The sequence below is a fragment of the Cibotium barometz genome, chromosome 36, assembly GCF_041138505.1.
Source record: "Cibotium barometz isolate CiBa-2024 chromosome 36, ASM4113850v1, whole genome shotgun sequence".
In the NCBI taxonomy this organism is placed as follows: Eukaryota; Viridiplantae; Streptophyta; class Polypodiopsida; order Cyatheales; family Cibotiaceae; genus Cibotium; species Cibotium barometz.
This window is the reverse complement of record NC_141081.1, coordinates 33301237-33316512: the sequence shown is the minus strand read 5'-3', so window position 1 is coordinate 33316512 and position 15276 is coordinate 33301237.

Below are 15276 nucleotides of genomic sequence, written 5' to 3'. Positions count from 1 at the left end.
TTCAGTAAATCTTTTGGTAACCTCAAGAAGGAAGTTACCTTGTGACATGTAATATTAAAGGTGATAAAACACTACAACATAATGAGGGTGTAGTAGCAAAAATAGCATCATTTTTATAACTAGAAAGGTAGGTAGATGTCGGGCTATTTTTGTTGCTAGAAATACAGCTATTAATTTTGCTACAACGGGCTCACTGCTCAGCACGAGCGAAAATAGTAGTGAAATTATGTTGCTTCACAGTGATATTTTGCTGCTATTTTCATTACTCAACAGCGAAAGCTCTGCACAGTAAAAAAAGAGCTAGGAAAGATTGGGGAGTCTACACAGGACTCCCCAGTCTACCCTAGCTCTTTTTTTAAAAATTAAAACAGAGTCACAGTTTTAGTTTTATGACACAAACACAAACATTAGAAACACATAGGTTGTGGAGAATGCAATTGAGTCCAAATTTTATTATATTTAACAAAGTGTTGTACCTTTGGCCATATATACATAAAATATTTACAATGAAGAGGTATCTAACTAGAATCCTCCTCGGATTCTGAGTGATCATCATCATCATCTTCCTCGTCCTCTTCACTTGCTTCTATCGCTTTATGCTCATAATCAGATCCTTCTATTTATCTTCCCCTTTATCCTACATACATGCCATCAAGCGTAAGGTAAGAAAGGGCATTAAATTACAATTAGACGTAGAAAAGACCCGACTAAATGAGCTGGCGCTATAACTATGCCAGTCTCTAGAATGGCTATCACACAGCCTGTCATCCCTATAGTCGGGAAGCACTCCCTGCTCTGCTAGTTGTTGAAAAGCACCTGGGTGCTTTCTCACGAAGCTACGTACATGCCTTCACTCCTTGGCCGTGCAAACACTGGACTTCTCCAAGTTATTCTTTGTTGCTTTCTAGATATTTGCTCTACTATATTAGAGACCAAAAGCTTGATTCGCCTCTTCATCCACTCCTTGGAGAATCAAACACCCACATGTCGAATAGGGAACTCTGACTTAAGCACATCAATAACGTATTGCTTTAAAAGTTCATCTTGTGCTTTCCACTTCTTAAAGGAGTTCATAAACTCCAAGTTTGAAACTACATGCATGCAGTTCATGACTTGCCTTTCTCATGCATCCATCTCACGAGGGCACCATTGATATCCACATTGTATGGTAGGGTGCGTGGATCGAATGGAGGAATGGATATCCTGGGAGCTGGCTCACAATATGTAGATGAAGAGTCCCCCTATTGGGGAAACGCATTGGTAGACCTAGTGCATAAGTACTATGCATAGACTATGCATAAGCACTATGCATAACCTATGCATAGTCTATACATATAAGAACTATGCATAGGGTATGCACTATGCATAGGCTATGCATAAGCACTATGCATACCTTATGCATAGGGTATGCATAAGCCTATTGACCTAACCCGAATCCCCGGCACCCATGGGTGTAAAAACACAAGAGAATAAGCATAAACAAATAATGGAAAAAGAGGGCTTACCTCTTGTAACCAAATCCGTATGAGTCACCCGTGGCCCAAACCCTTGGTGGTTGTTCACTTGAATAGACCTACAAAAGATTATCATAAAAAAAATAAAATTAGTTCATTTTAACATATATGTAATAGACCTTATGCATAGGGCCTATTACATAAGGCCTATGCTTATGCATAAGTCTTATGCAATAGGCCCTATTGCATAAGGCTTATGCATAGGGCTTATGCATAGGGCTTATGCAAAGGCTATGCATAGGGCTTATGCATAAGGCTATGCATAAACCTATTGCATAGGGCTTATGCATAAGGGCTTATGCATAAGCTCTATTGCATAAGGCTATGAATAAACCTATTGCATAGGGCTTATGCATAAGACCTATTGCATAAGCCCTATTGCATAAGGGCTATACATAAGGCCTGTTGACCTATTACATATAAGGGCTATGCATTAGCCTATTTTGCAAGAGGCCTATTGACCTAACCCTAATCCTTAACACCCAAGGGTGCAAAACACAAAGACAAGAAGCATGAATAAACCTTAAAAAAAAGAAACATAATAAATCAAAAAGTTAGTCCTCATTAACACATAATAAATCAAAAATTTAGTCCTCAATAACACATGAACAAGCAAGGAGAACAAGGGGGAAAAAAGGTGAGTACCCTAAACCCTACTCTTAATGCATAATTAAATGAAAAAATTAGTTTATGTTAAGACTAAACCCTAGTTCTATGCACAGAATGCTTAATAGAAAGCTTTGATGGTGGGGAGCTCTCCATCAAAGCTCTTTATTAAAGCTTTATGCATTAGACTAGGGTTAGGACAAGGGAGAGGAAAGATAGGGGAAGGGAGAAAGGAGAAGGAAAGAGAGAGAGGAAGGGGAAGAAAATCTCACATTAAGCTATGAACAAGCTTTCCATGAAAGCTTAGAATAAGGCAAATATTGAAGCTTTCCATTAAAGCTTGGAGAAAGCAAGAAAGAGGGCTTACCTTCTTGGAGAGGGAGAGTTGATTGATGCAAAAGCCTTGAGAGAGAAGAGGTGTGGTGGGAGGAATAGTCGGGTTGTAGGCATAACCTATGCATGTGCAGGATAGGGGAAGTAGGTAGGTATTGACACCCATCGGCGGCGATTTAGGTGGGAGTCACAGTTCGCATGTAGTGAAATTTTTTGTTTACAGTTCTGGATGTTGTTGTGTGTTTTTTATGAACCCTAAATCAAATTTGGCCAAGCTAAAGATGTCTGATAGTGAACCCTAAATCAATTTTGGCCAGGTTAAAGATGTCTGACAGTGATCATCAAGGGCCGAAAGTTGGTTCCGAGGCATGGTTGAGAGAAAAAATTCATTGTGTGTGTGTGATTGATGCAAGGGCCAGTATATACGGCAACGTCGTATAATAATTAAGCATGGTTGAGAGACAAAAATTCATTGTGATTGATGCAAGGGCCAGTATATATGACAACGTCGTATAACAATTGAGCATTTCTGGACACATGGTCTTCACATGAGGCAGTGGCACGACCAAGTGTGGATGATGACATGGAGGAGAACCATAGGAGAGTGCTAGGTAACATGCCACACCATTCCGTGACATCGGGTGGAGTGTGAAAGGTGGCAAGGCTTCATATGGAAAGCATGGTTGAGACTCATCTTCCCCAACTAATGAATTAGGCGCCTCCACCATTGCCACATGAGGAGGAAGAGAATCTCATCATGGACGACATGGCAAATGACTTCTTTGGACGGGAGGTCATAGATGATAGTGAGCAAGCTCCAATGTCACAAGAGGAGGAAAGCTTCCATAGAGAGGCAAGCACCCCTTTGTATGCGCGATGTTTGTACTCCACATTGCAAAAAAACTTGGAGCTATTGAACTTGCAAACAACTTATGAATGGAGTGATACAAGTGTCACAAGTCTTCTTCGGTAAGACTACCTCATTCTATTCTCTCAAATAGAAAATGTTTCATGTTCTATATACTCTCTTTGCTAATATTTTGACCTATGATTTCTTATGTTTTATTGCAGACTTCTCAAGAAGATTCTTCCCCCTCAAAATCTATTACTGAACTCACGAGATGGGTGTCATAAAATGCACTCAATGCTAGGTATGGATTACACAAAAATGCACGCATGTCCCAATAATTGCATGCTATTTAGAGAGGTTAATAAAGATGCAACACAATGTCTACAATGTGGGGAGAGCAGCTATAGGGATGATTTGCAAGGAGATAAAGTTCCCCAAAAGGTTTTGAGACACTTCCCTATTATTTCTTGCATCCAACATAAATGCAAGGGGATTGCAGAACTCATGATATGGCATGCTACTCATCGCTCGATCGATGGCATCATGAGAATCGTATATGAGCCTTGTCACTTACGTCTTGGCTTGGGCATGGATAGTGTTAACCAATTTGGCTTCAAGTCCACATCATGGTCTACTTGGCCTATTATATTGGTGAATTACAACCTCCCTTTTTGGGTAGCAATCAAGAAAGGTTATATCATGCTTGCTCTCCTTGTACCATGCAAGTATAAGGTGGCGAACATGGATATGTACCTCGAGCCTTTGATTGAGGAGCTTGAGACACTATGGCGAGGTATCAAAGTACATGGTGTTTCAAGGCCAATAAATAGGCCTGAGGTGGAGGTGAAAGGAGTTTTTCTTTGGATGATGCATGACTATCCCAGGTTCTTGGAGTGCTCAGGTACCTACTTAAAACTTATATGCATAAGGCTTTAACCTTTAAACTTTGAGTTTATATCTCTTTCTCAATCATCACAATTTTAAAATAGGTTTAGCAATATCCGAACATCATGCATGTTTGATTTATGGACCATCACTTGTTTTGTAAAGACCCTCTACACTTAAGAAGGTGGTGTATGACAAACATCATCGATTTATCCCTCCTTCAAATCCCAAGTATGTGTCACATGATGTATCACCACTTGTGATAAGAGATAGAGATTGGTTTGAGGCATGGAGAAGCACTCCCAATCCACCACCAAACGGGATATCTAGACACTCAATCTTCTTTCGACTTCCATATTGGTGTGACATGAAGATCAATCACCTCTTAGATCCCATGCATATCTTCAAGAATGTGGCAACAAATATTTGGGACCATTTAATGGGTAAAAGAGATAAATCCTCGTTCACTCTATGAGTGCATGTATAACTAGTTGAAGGCTCACATTTTATTTCTTTAAATCAAAACCTTTATTCTTTTAAGTTACTTTCATTCCTCAACATCTAAGGATAACATCTAACAATGTTGTTGTAACGTCTTTGATGTGACGTTGCAAGTTATAACATACTTACAAGTTACAACTTTCAAATCATGGTCTATAGCTAAAACTTTTCAACTATAAGGTTTCACTACTACAACACCTCAGGAGCATAGTAGTGTTTTCTAGCAACGTTTTTTTTTGTCGGAATGTCTGGGATTCCATTTGTTGCTCAGCAACGCTTCTAGCAGCAAAATTTTGTTTATGTTTGTGGGTGGTATACACACATCTTCCAATTCCGATAGAGTGGGCTTTAGCAGAGCTTGTAAAACACCAAACAGTTATGAAGAAGGTGTAAGATGAATTGGAAAATGTGGTGGGAGAATGTAATATCACGAGCATGTCTAACTTTTGGACACTGTTGTAGGCATAGAAAATAACCTACAACAAAGTGTCCAAAAGTTAGACATGCTCGTGATATTACAATAGAAAGCTAGAGGAATAATCTCCTCGATTGTTGATCATCTAAGAACAGTAATTAAGCATGTTTACAATGGCCATTTATCATCATACACATAGTCAACAGCATACATTTCATCACTTAGAAAGATGGATTAGGAAAAGTTATAGAGAAAGGTAGGTAACCTTGGTGTAACCATTAGAGTTAGGGGTGTTTTCAACATCGTTGTCAAGCCAGATTTCTCTGACATATCCAATGTTGAATCTAGAAGCATCCAATTAAAGCCATGTAGTAATGTAGCTAGCATGAGCTGCATGTGGAGCAAGCCACCCAGGGATCGCACAGGGTACCCTCTTCTTCCTGATCCAAAGGGTAACAATTGAAAGTGGTGGCCATGCACATCAACGGTGTTGTTTAAGAACCTTTCTGGTGGTAAGAACTCTAGAGGTCTCTCACATGAGTCCTCATCTCGGCCTATCACCCATACATTCACAAATGCACGAGCTCTCGCAGGGATTGTGTAACCATCTATGCTACATGGTCGCATTGACTCATGTGGAGCTAGCAATGGTCCAACTGGGCGGTGCAATCTTAGGGTCTTCTTCACCATCGCTTGGAAGTAATGTAGGTGAGGTAAGTCTGACTCTTCAATCAAGCATGCAACTCCCACCACATTTTCCAATTCATCTTGCACCTTCTTCATAATTTTTTGGTGTTTTACAAGCTATGCTAAAGCCCACTCTATCGCAATTGAAGATGTGTGTATACCACCCACAAACATATCCTGAGGCTAATAAAATCATCGATTAGAGAAGCATGTAATCTTATCGGGTAGATAAGGATGCATATTTTATTAAAGGCCTGAGGCTCATAAAATCATCGATCAGAGAAACATGTAATCTTATTGGGTAGATAAGGATGCACATGTTATTAAAGGTGTAAAAAGTGTGAACAAAGGTTCAAAACTTAAGTGAAAAATCCACATGAATGTACTGTCAAATACTACTTTATTGTAAGGATATACCTCCACAGGGAACATATCGTTTGATACTTGTGACATTTGAAAGTGGGTGTTTTCAATTTCTATTAAAAGAGCTAGCTTAAAATGATTGATGGTCTAAAAGTGGTATGAGAACCCCAATGAGTATGAAAAGTGTGGGGGGTTTAATAACGATGATATGAGAAAAGCTAAGCATAACTTAAAAGCAATAAGTAATTACCAGGACTACGGCCTTGATGTTATCATCAGCGAGTGGTTTGCTATTCAGGCCAGACGGGCGGCTGTTCGTGAGCGCCCGCTGGGGCCATTGCCGGCGTGGAAGCAACTATAGCTGCTTGGACACCAACGGACCATGGACTTTGGCCAGCTTGTAGAGGGATCATTTTGGACTAGTGTGCTCATATCGTGACCTTTGGGCTTTCACTAATTGCACGTGCTCTTTCAAGCTGTAACCTTTCACCAAAAGTGCACGTGCAAAGGAGAAAAACCACATGATGATATAGTGATCACATGATGGTATAGTGACCTTTCACTAACTTTCAAGATCTCCAAGAGAAAAACCTTTCACCATCAGTTGTCCAAAGACTTTTCACAGCTACTGCTACTATTGAAAGTAGGCAGTTATTGCTGACTTCGGTGCTCTTCAAACTCCTCTACAGATCATCTAGCATAAACTTAGAACCATAAATTCCATGGGAACTACTACTTCTAGAACTGTATATAAATACTATTGAAAACTGTGTCTACCACACGTTAGTGTCTTTCCGAAATGCCCATAGGCAAAAGGGATGCTTCTAGTCCCAGCTTGTCATGTCCTCATTTATAACTAACTTCTTTAGGATATTTTATAAAATCTTGTTGATGAGGATTCAGCCACAGCAGACCATTGCTTATGGGGATAATACATTGTATACTTCTTATGAATAATCATATAATGCTGGGTCAAGCTTTCTATTACGTCTTAAGGATAATACATAGTATACTTTTTATGAATAATCATATGATGTCGGGTCACGCTTTCTATTACTTCTTAAGGATAATACATATTATACTTCCTATGAATAATCATATGATGTTTATTACTCAAAAACGTCCTCCTTGGTCACTCACTAATTCAATTAGGTAACTAAATGTCGGGTCAAGCTTTGTAGTACTTTCTTACCAAAATATCCTCCTTGCTTAATTCGATTAGACAACCAAATTTGGTCATAATCAACTCATACAATTTTTTTACAAATGAAGTGGCCTTTGTTGGAAGAGTGGTGATGGAATATTTATTGTAAGGTTCATTGTTTGTAACTTGTGAAAGTGGATGGGGGAGAAATGAATAACTTTTTAGAAGATTGAAAAGGTTGTGGTATAGCATGTGCTAATGTGGACTCATTTGGAGCCGTTTAGGTGGTACTTTTTTTATACCATTTATCTGTATGGTGTGTGTGTGGCTCTATGGAGCTATAAACGAGCTAACTTACTCATGCTAATGTAAGAATAAAATTGGAGTATTTTACTGTTTGTCTTGATTAATCTCGTGTGTGTTCATATAGTGTTATCATGCTTAGCCTCGTACTTCTTTTATCCACCTTGATTCTCATCTCGTGTGTATTCATATAGTGTTACTTAGTGCTTCTAATCATGCTTAGCCTCGTACTTCTTTTATCCACCTTGATTCTCATCTTGGTAGTATCACATCTTGGTTAGTTCCTTGGTAGTAGTGGATATTAGTGTAGTTCAAATACTTCTCTTCATTAACAAGCTACACAAGTATTAATATTTTTGTAAGGTAGAGGCTTCGACTATCTTGAAGTTTGCTTGAAGCACCACCTAGGGGGCTTGGGAAGTCTTTTCCTTGGTACCCTGGGCAAAACATAACCAAATGCCTAAATGGATCCTATCACTACAGTGGTTAGGCGGTTGGCTAACCCATGGGATTGGATGGGGACTGATGGATCCCTAAAATGAGACTCAATTCTGTTAAGTTACGATAGTTGAAGTAAATCCCGGATAGTCTTTGTTCTATGGAAAAGAATAAACAGTGTGCCCCTTGATGAGGAAAAAAGCGTTGGTCTCTATGATCCAAGTGCAAGTCTCTTCCTTGATCTGACCATGAGATTTACAGGTTCGGTCAGATCAATTTGGTTAGTGAAGACCTTGACTACATTAGAATAAAACGTCCTGGAGGAATCGCCCGTGCTTTCTGAGCGAGGGAAGTCTTTTTCGGGTTCGGTTGTGGAAGAACCGAGGGATTCGTCTCTTGTCTGGATATCCGTGGGCGAGGCTCCGAGTGAGAGGCTCTACCCTGCGCAAGAACCTACGCAAGAAGTGCTACTTTTGTTGCTAGCACCCCTGAATTCGTTGCATGGAGCATGGATCTTTCAACTGATATCAGAGCAAATTCGTAAAAGTGGATCAACCGAGAAGCAAGAAATGTCAAAAATTTATGAAGTTCTAGTAAAAGATTGTAATTGTGTGATAAAATTCATACAAATTGATATTTGGAATGAAGATTCATAAACTGGTCATTGGGTCTTCAGATGGAAGTATCGCAATTGTATGGAATCCCTGACTTGCTTGAGGCCTAGATATGATGGTATTTACCTTATAATTCCAAGGACCGTGACTACCCGTATATATACCATGGGTATATATGCAGCTCTTTACTCACAATATATACGAGTAAATCTAAGACCTTGAAATTATAAGCAAAAATCCTATCGAAATGATGAATTCGAATGCTGGTTGATATGATTTTAGAATTCTGGTTGAGAATTGATGAGTTGATTTGGATTCTGATATTGAAAGATAATGATTCCTGAATTCTGGTTGAAAGAAGATAAGTTGAACAAAGTCACAATGAGGATGAATGGGACAAATCCCAGTAATGATGTTAATAACTGGAATGGCGATAATGACTTAAGCAAATCACTACGAGATTAGTGGATTGTGCTGACAGATTGCTGTTGTCTGACCTTTGACCCAGTGGCTCAAATTAAGGGATGACAAATTGAGAACTTACATAACTGAAAATTCTGTGGGGAATGTTCAGATGGAATTTTCGGTCTGATGGACCATTATTGTGTTGAGGATATGAATGATATGTTCTGAATGAATTATTCTCTGATAATGAGTTCTGTGTGTTCTTCTTGTAGAAGGGATCTTTATCCTAGGATTCTGCGTGGATTGACCAGACTATAAGGAACCCCACAATTAGTTAGATCTTTATCCCAGGATTCTGCGTGGATTGACCAGACTATAAGGAACCCCACAATTAGTTGGATCTTAAGGGAAAGAGTTTGTCCTCCAACTGCGAGATGAGGACATCTTGCGTTTTTTAAGTGGGATAGGATGTAATATTCCTCCCTCCAGCTTTTGAGGTGCAAAGATGTAAGAACCTCCCCTTCTATTCTTGAAATTATTCCCCTCTGAAACAGAAGAAAGATCATGTTTTACCCTGTTTTGGTCTAGAGAGAAAAAGTCTAGAGAGAGATAGTCCTAAATTGAGATATCTTTGGATATAAAAATCCTCCTAGTGTCTAAAATGGATTCCCTTAAAAATAGAAATTCAAAAAGAGCTTTCCAATGTGCAATTGGAATTAATTGAAAATGTGTATAAAGGACCATAGCAGCGTAAGGGTCTACATTTTTAGGAATTTTTGGATTATGATCCAATTAAGGTTTCAATGGGCCAATTGGATTAATCCAAGTGTTGGGATGAGATAAATCCAAAGAATAAAAGAAAATACCCAAAAATAAGTAAATTCTCACATAAGATGACGAGTTGACTGAGTACAAGGTTTATTAGTTAAAAACTATGGGATATTACTAAAATAATGAGATATTTTGGAATAATAATGCATTTTTCACACCTTGGTAAGGAGAGGGGGACTCTTGAGGTAGGCACCTAATTCATACATGTGGATGAGTTTTTAATTCAAAAAAACTATGATATTTTTATCTCTCCTCTCTCTTGGATCAGACCAAATAAAAAAGGGAGCCAAACTGATCCAAATCTTGTCCAAATTGAGTCAAACTGAACGTGGAAAATTCTAGAATCTAGTTGGACTTGGTTAGTGGACTCCCTCACCTATAAATAGATCCTTAGTCTTTTGCAAAAAAAATCTGAGAACTATACCATGCCAGTATTACATTAAAATAATGATATTTTCTATTATCCCTTAAAAATCCTCTACTTTTGGAGAACTTAGAGCTTCTCTCTCTCTTCAACAATCCTTGGAGCTTTCTTCTCAACATACTAAACCAATTGATTGGTTGGGGGCTTCCTTCTAAGATAAAGAAGCAAGCCAAATCTAGAGGTAAGAAGTAATTTCATGGTTTTCATTAATATTCTCAATGATTTCACTTCTCAACCCCTCTCAAGCTTGAGAAGTTTCTAAGTAAATAGGTGGTGAGCGTTCTGGTTACCAATGATGCCATAGGTACGTCGATGAAAGAATGATTGAAAATTTAGAATTCAACCTGGATATTTTAGAGGATTATGATCAATGATACTATGGTTTCATTAAAAGATTGTTTTAAAGACAGTTGAATCTGTGAAACAGGCAGTTTCATATTGGGTGTGTAAGTGGTTTCACAGCTGAATCTGTGAAACATGCAATTTCATATTAGGTGTGTAAGTGGTGTGACGATCTTGAAGTTTGCTTGAAGCACCGGCTAGGGGGCCTGGGAACTCTTTTCCTTGGTACCCGGGGCAAAACATAATTAAATTTCTAAATGGATCCTATCACTACAGTGGTTATGCGGTTGGCTAACCCATGGGATTGGAGGCTGGACTGATGGATCCCTAAAATGAGACTCAATTTTGTTAAGTTACAATAGTTGAAGTAAATCTCGAATAGTCTTTGTTCTATGGAAAAGAATCAATGGTTGTGCCCCTTGATGAGGAAAAAAGCATTGGTCTCTATGATCCAAGTGCAAGTCTCTTCCTTGATATAACCATGAGATTTACGGGTTCGGTCAGATCAGTTTGGTTGGTGAAGACCTTGACTACGTTAGAATAAAATATCCTGGAGGAATCGCCTAATGTGAATGGATGTGATGTGAATGGGGATAGATGTGAATGGATGAGATGTGATGCGAATAGATGTGCTGTGATGTGAATGGATGTGATGTGAATGGGGATAGATGTGAATGGATGTGATGTGAATCGGGATAGATGTGAATCGAGATAGATGTGAATGGATGAGATGTGATGTGTATAGATGTGATGTGATGTGATGTGAATTGGGATAGATATGAATGGATGAGAGTGATGTGAATGGATGTGATGTGGATCGGGGTAGATGTGAATGGATGAGATGTGATGTGAATGGATGTGATGTGATGTGATGTGGATATGGGTAGATGAGAATGGATGAGATGTGATGAGGATATATGTGGATAGATGTGATGAGATGTAATATAATGTGATTGGATGTGATGTGGATCGGGGTAGATGTGAATGGATGAGATGTGATGTGAATGGATGTGATGTGGATATGGGTAGATGAGAATGGATGAGATGTGATGAGGATATATGTGGATAGATGTGATGAGATGTAATATAATGTGATTGGATGAGAATAGATGAAGGATGATGGGAATACATATGAAAGGATGTGGAATAAGCAATGTGAATTGATGTAGAAGAATGTGGAATAACGAGAAATGATGTGGAACAATGTGGAAAGATGAGAGTTCATTAGAAGCTGTATTTATGACCTGCTTTTAAATGACTGTATTATGTCAAGAATGCTGGGGAAGCATCTTGGTCATCTTGTAAATGAGGTCGTGGAGACCTAAGTGATAAAGTTACAATGATGTGGAACAATGTGGAAAGATGAGAGTTCATTAGAAGCTGTATTTATGACCTGCTTTTAAATGACTGTTTTATGTCAAGAATGCTGGGGAAGCATCTTGGTCATCTTGTTAATGGGGTCGTGGAGACCTAAGTGATAAAGTTACAATAGCTGATGGAGAGTCAACGGAGGACGTCTCGCGTAGTAAGGTCAGCAGAGGTCTTGACCAGCCTCAGTTCGATTTAAATGGTGAGCTTCCGGTACGGTGGATGAGGGACCAAGGAAGCGGCCTTTAAGTGAAACGTTGGGTGACCTGCAAAGGATCCTAGAGGATGCTGACAATACGGTGCTTGGGCTCTGGGTCGCCAAAGATACCCACGCGTACGTCAAGGAAGAAAATGGAACAAGGAGTTAGAGTTGTTTTCTGAACTCGAGCATGGATCTGGTTGATTATCCTTGCTGGTCCTCAACGGATGAGTCCATGGCTCTTTTATATGGATCTGTTGGTTGATCTTGGTGATCTTCAACGGAGAGTCTGTCCGTATTTTTATAAGTGAATATATTTTCGGGTACTATGAGCTCGGAACTATTGAAAAGGTCTCTGAGTGAACAGGTGGTGAGCATTCTGGTTGCCATAGGTGCCATAGGTACACCGATGAAAGAATGATTGGAAATTTAGAATTCAACCTGGATATTTTGGAGGATTATGATCAATAATACTATGGTTTCATTAAAAGATTATTTTAAAGAACAGGCAATTTCATATTGGGTGTGTAAGTGGTGTGACTATCTTGAAGTTTGCTTGAAGCGCCGGCTAGGGAGCCTGGGAATTCTTTTCCCTGGTACCCGGGGCAAAACATAACCAAATTTCTAAATGGATCCTATTTCTACAGTGGTTGGGCGTTGGCTAACCCATGGGATTGGATGGGGCTAAGCTGGACTGATGGATCCCTAAAAATGAGACTCTATTCTGTTAAGTTACGATAGTTGAAGTAAATCCCGGATAGTTCTACGGAAAAGAATCAATGGCTGTGCCCCTTGATGAGGAAAAAAGCGTTGGTCTCTATGATCCAAGTGCAAGTCTCTTCCTTGATCTGACCATGAGATTTACAGGTTCGGTCGGATCAATTTGGTTAGTGAAGACCTTGACTACGTTAGAATAAAATATCATGGAGGAATCACCCGTGCTTTCTGAGCGAGGGAAGTCTTTTCGAGTTCAGTTGTGGAAGAACCGAGGGATTCGTCTCTTGTCTGGATATCCGTGGCGAGGCCCCAAGTGAGAGGCTCTACCCTACGCAAGAAGTGCTACTTTTGCACCCCCGAATTCGTTGCGTGGAGGAGGCATGGATCTTTCAACTGATATCAGAGCAAATTGGCTAAAGTGGATCAACCGAGAAGCAAGAAATGTCAAAAATTTATGAAGTACTAGTAAAAGATTGTAATTGTGTGATAAAATTCATACAAATTGATATTTGGAATGAAGATTCATAAACTGGTAATTGGGTCTTCAAATGGAAGTATCGCAATTGTATGGAATCCCTGACTTGCTTGAGGCCTAGATATGATGGTATTTACCTTATAATTCCAAGGACCGTGACCGTGGGTATATATGCAGCTCTTTACTCACAATATATACGAGTATATCTAAGACCTTGAAATTATAAGCAAAAATGCTATCCAAATGATGAATTCGAATGCTAGTTGATATGATTTTAGACTTCCGGTTGAGAATTGATGAGTTTATTTGGATTCTCATATTGAAAGATAATGATTCTTGAATTTTGGTTGAAAGAAGATAAGTTGAACAAAGCCACAATGAGGATGAATGGGACAAATCCCAGTAATGATGTTAATAACTGGAATGGGAATAATGACTTCAGCAAATCACTACTATGAGATTAGTGGATTGTGCTGACAGATTGCTGCTGTTTGACCTTTGACCCAGTGAATCAAATTAAGGGATGATAAATTGAGAACTTACATAAGTGAAAATTCCGTGGGAGAATGTTCATATGGAATTTTCGGTCTGATAAACCATTATTGTGTTAAGGATATGAATGATATGTTCTAAATGAATTATTCTCTGATAATGAGTTCTGTGTGTTCGTCTTGTAGAAGGGATCTTTATCCCAGGATTCTGCGTGGGTTGACCAGACTATAAGGAACCCCACAATTAGTTGGATCTTAAGGGAAAGAGTTTGTCCTCCAGCTGTGAGATGAGGACATCTTGCATTTTAATTATGATATTTTCTATTCTCTTAAAAATCCTCTACTTTTGGAAAACTTGGAGCTTCGCTCTCTCTTCAACAATCCTTGGAGCTTTCTTCTCAACATACAAAACCAATTGATTAATTGGGGGCTTCCTTCTAAGATAAAGAAGCAAGCCAAATCTAGAGATAAGAAGTAATTTCATGGTTTTCATTAATATTCTCAATTATTTCACTTCTCAACCCCTCTCAAGCTTGAGAAGTTTCTATTTAGTTGTTTTTAATGCAAATCAAGCTTTCTCTAAGAGTTTTAATGATTAATCATAAAAAAGTTAATCTTTATGCTTAATTATGATGCTTTTTATGTATATCTCTCTCTCCCAAAAGAATAGTCATTCCTATGACTAATTCTTTAGCAAATGAATGATTTTCATTGATAAATTCTTAATTCAAAATCAATGTCTAAGCTTGTTAACCTAGAGGTTAAGAAAATATCTTTTTATGCTTTTATAATAATAAAATTATGATAAATTTATGATTTAATTTCATAAATTAGATTTAAGTTCAAAGATAGTTCTTCTATCATATTTGTATTACAAAGTCTTATTATTTCTAGAAATATTAAAAATTATAAGTAATAGCAGAGCGAAGCTATGGTAAATTTTTTAGAAATTAATACATAGCTCATTTTTATGCATAATATGAAAAAAGGACTTCCTGCCATATTCTAGGATTGAATATCCTAGGCTAAAAGAATGTTTTTCATCATATTCATGGGAAACTAATTTTTAGTGTTTATGCATAAATAAGTAATTAAGAAAAGAGAAATTTTAGTAATTTTATTTTTATGCAAAAAGAGGAATTCCCATGATAATGGCGATCCATGTAATTAAATGGAAAAAGAGAAATTTTTGGTATATTTAAATAATGGATATCTTTATTTAATTTAAAGAGAAATTTTAGACAAATATATTTTATGCATGAGAAATTTTTAAATGATAAAAGAGGAATTTTCATGACATTTGAAATTCACTCATTTAAATGGTAAAAGTGAAATTCTTGGCACAATTGAAGTAATGGATATTTTTATTAA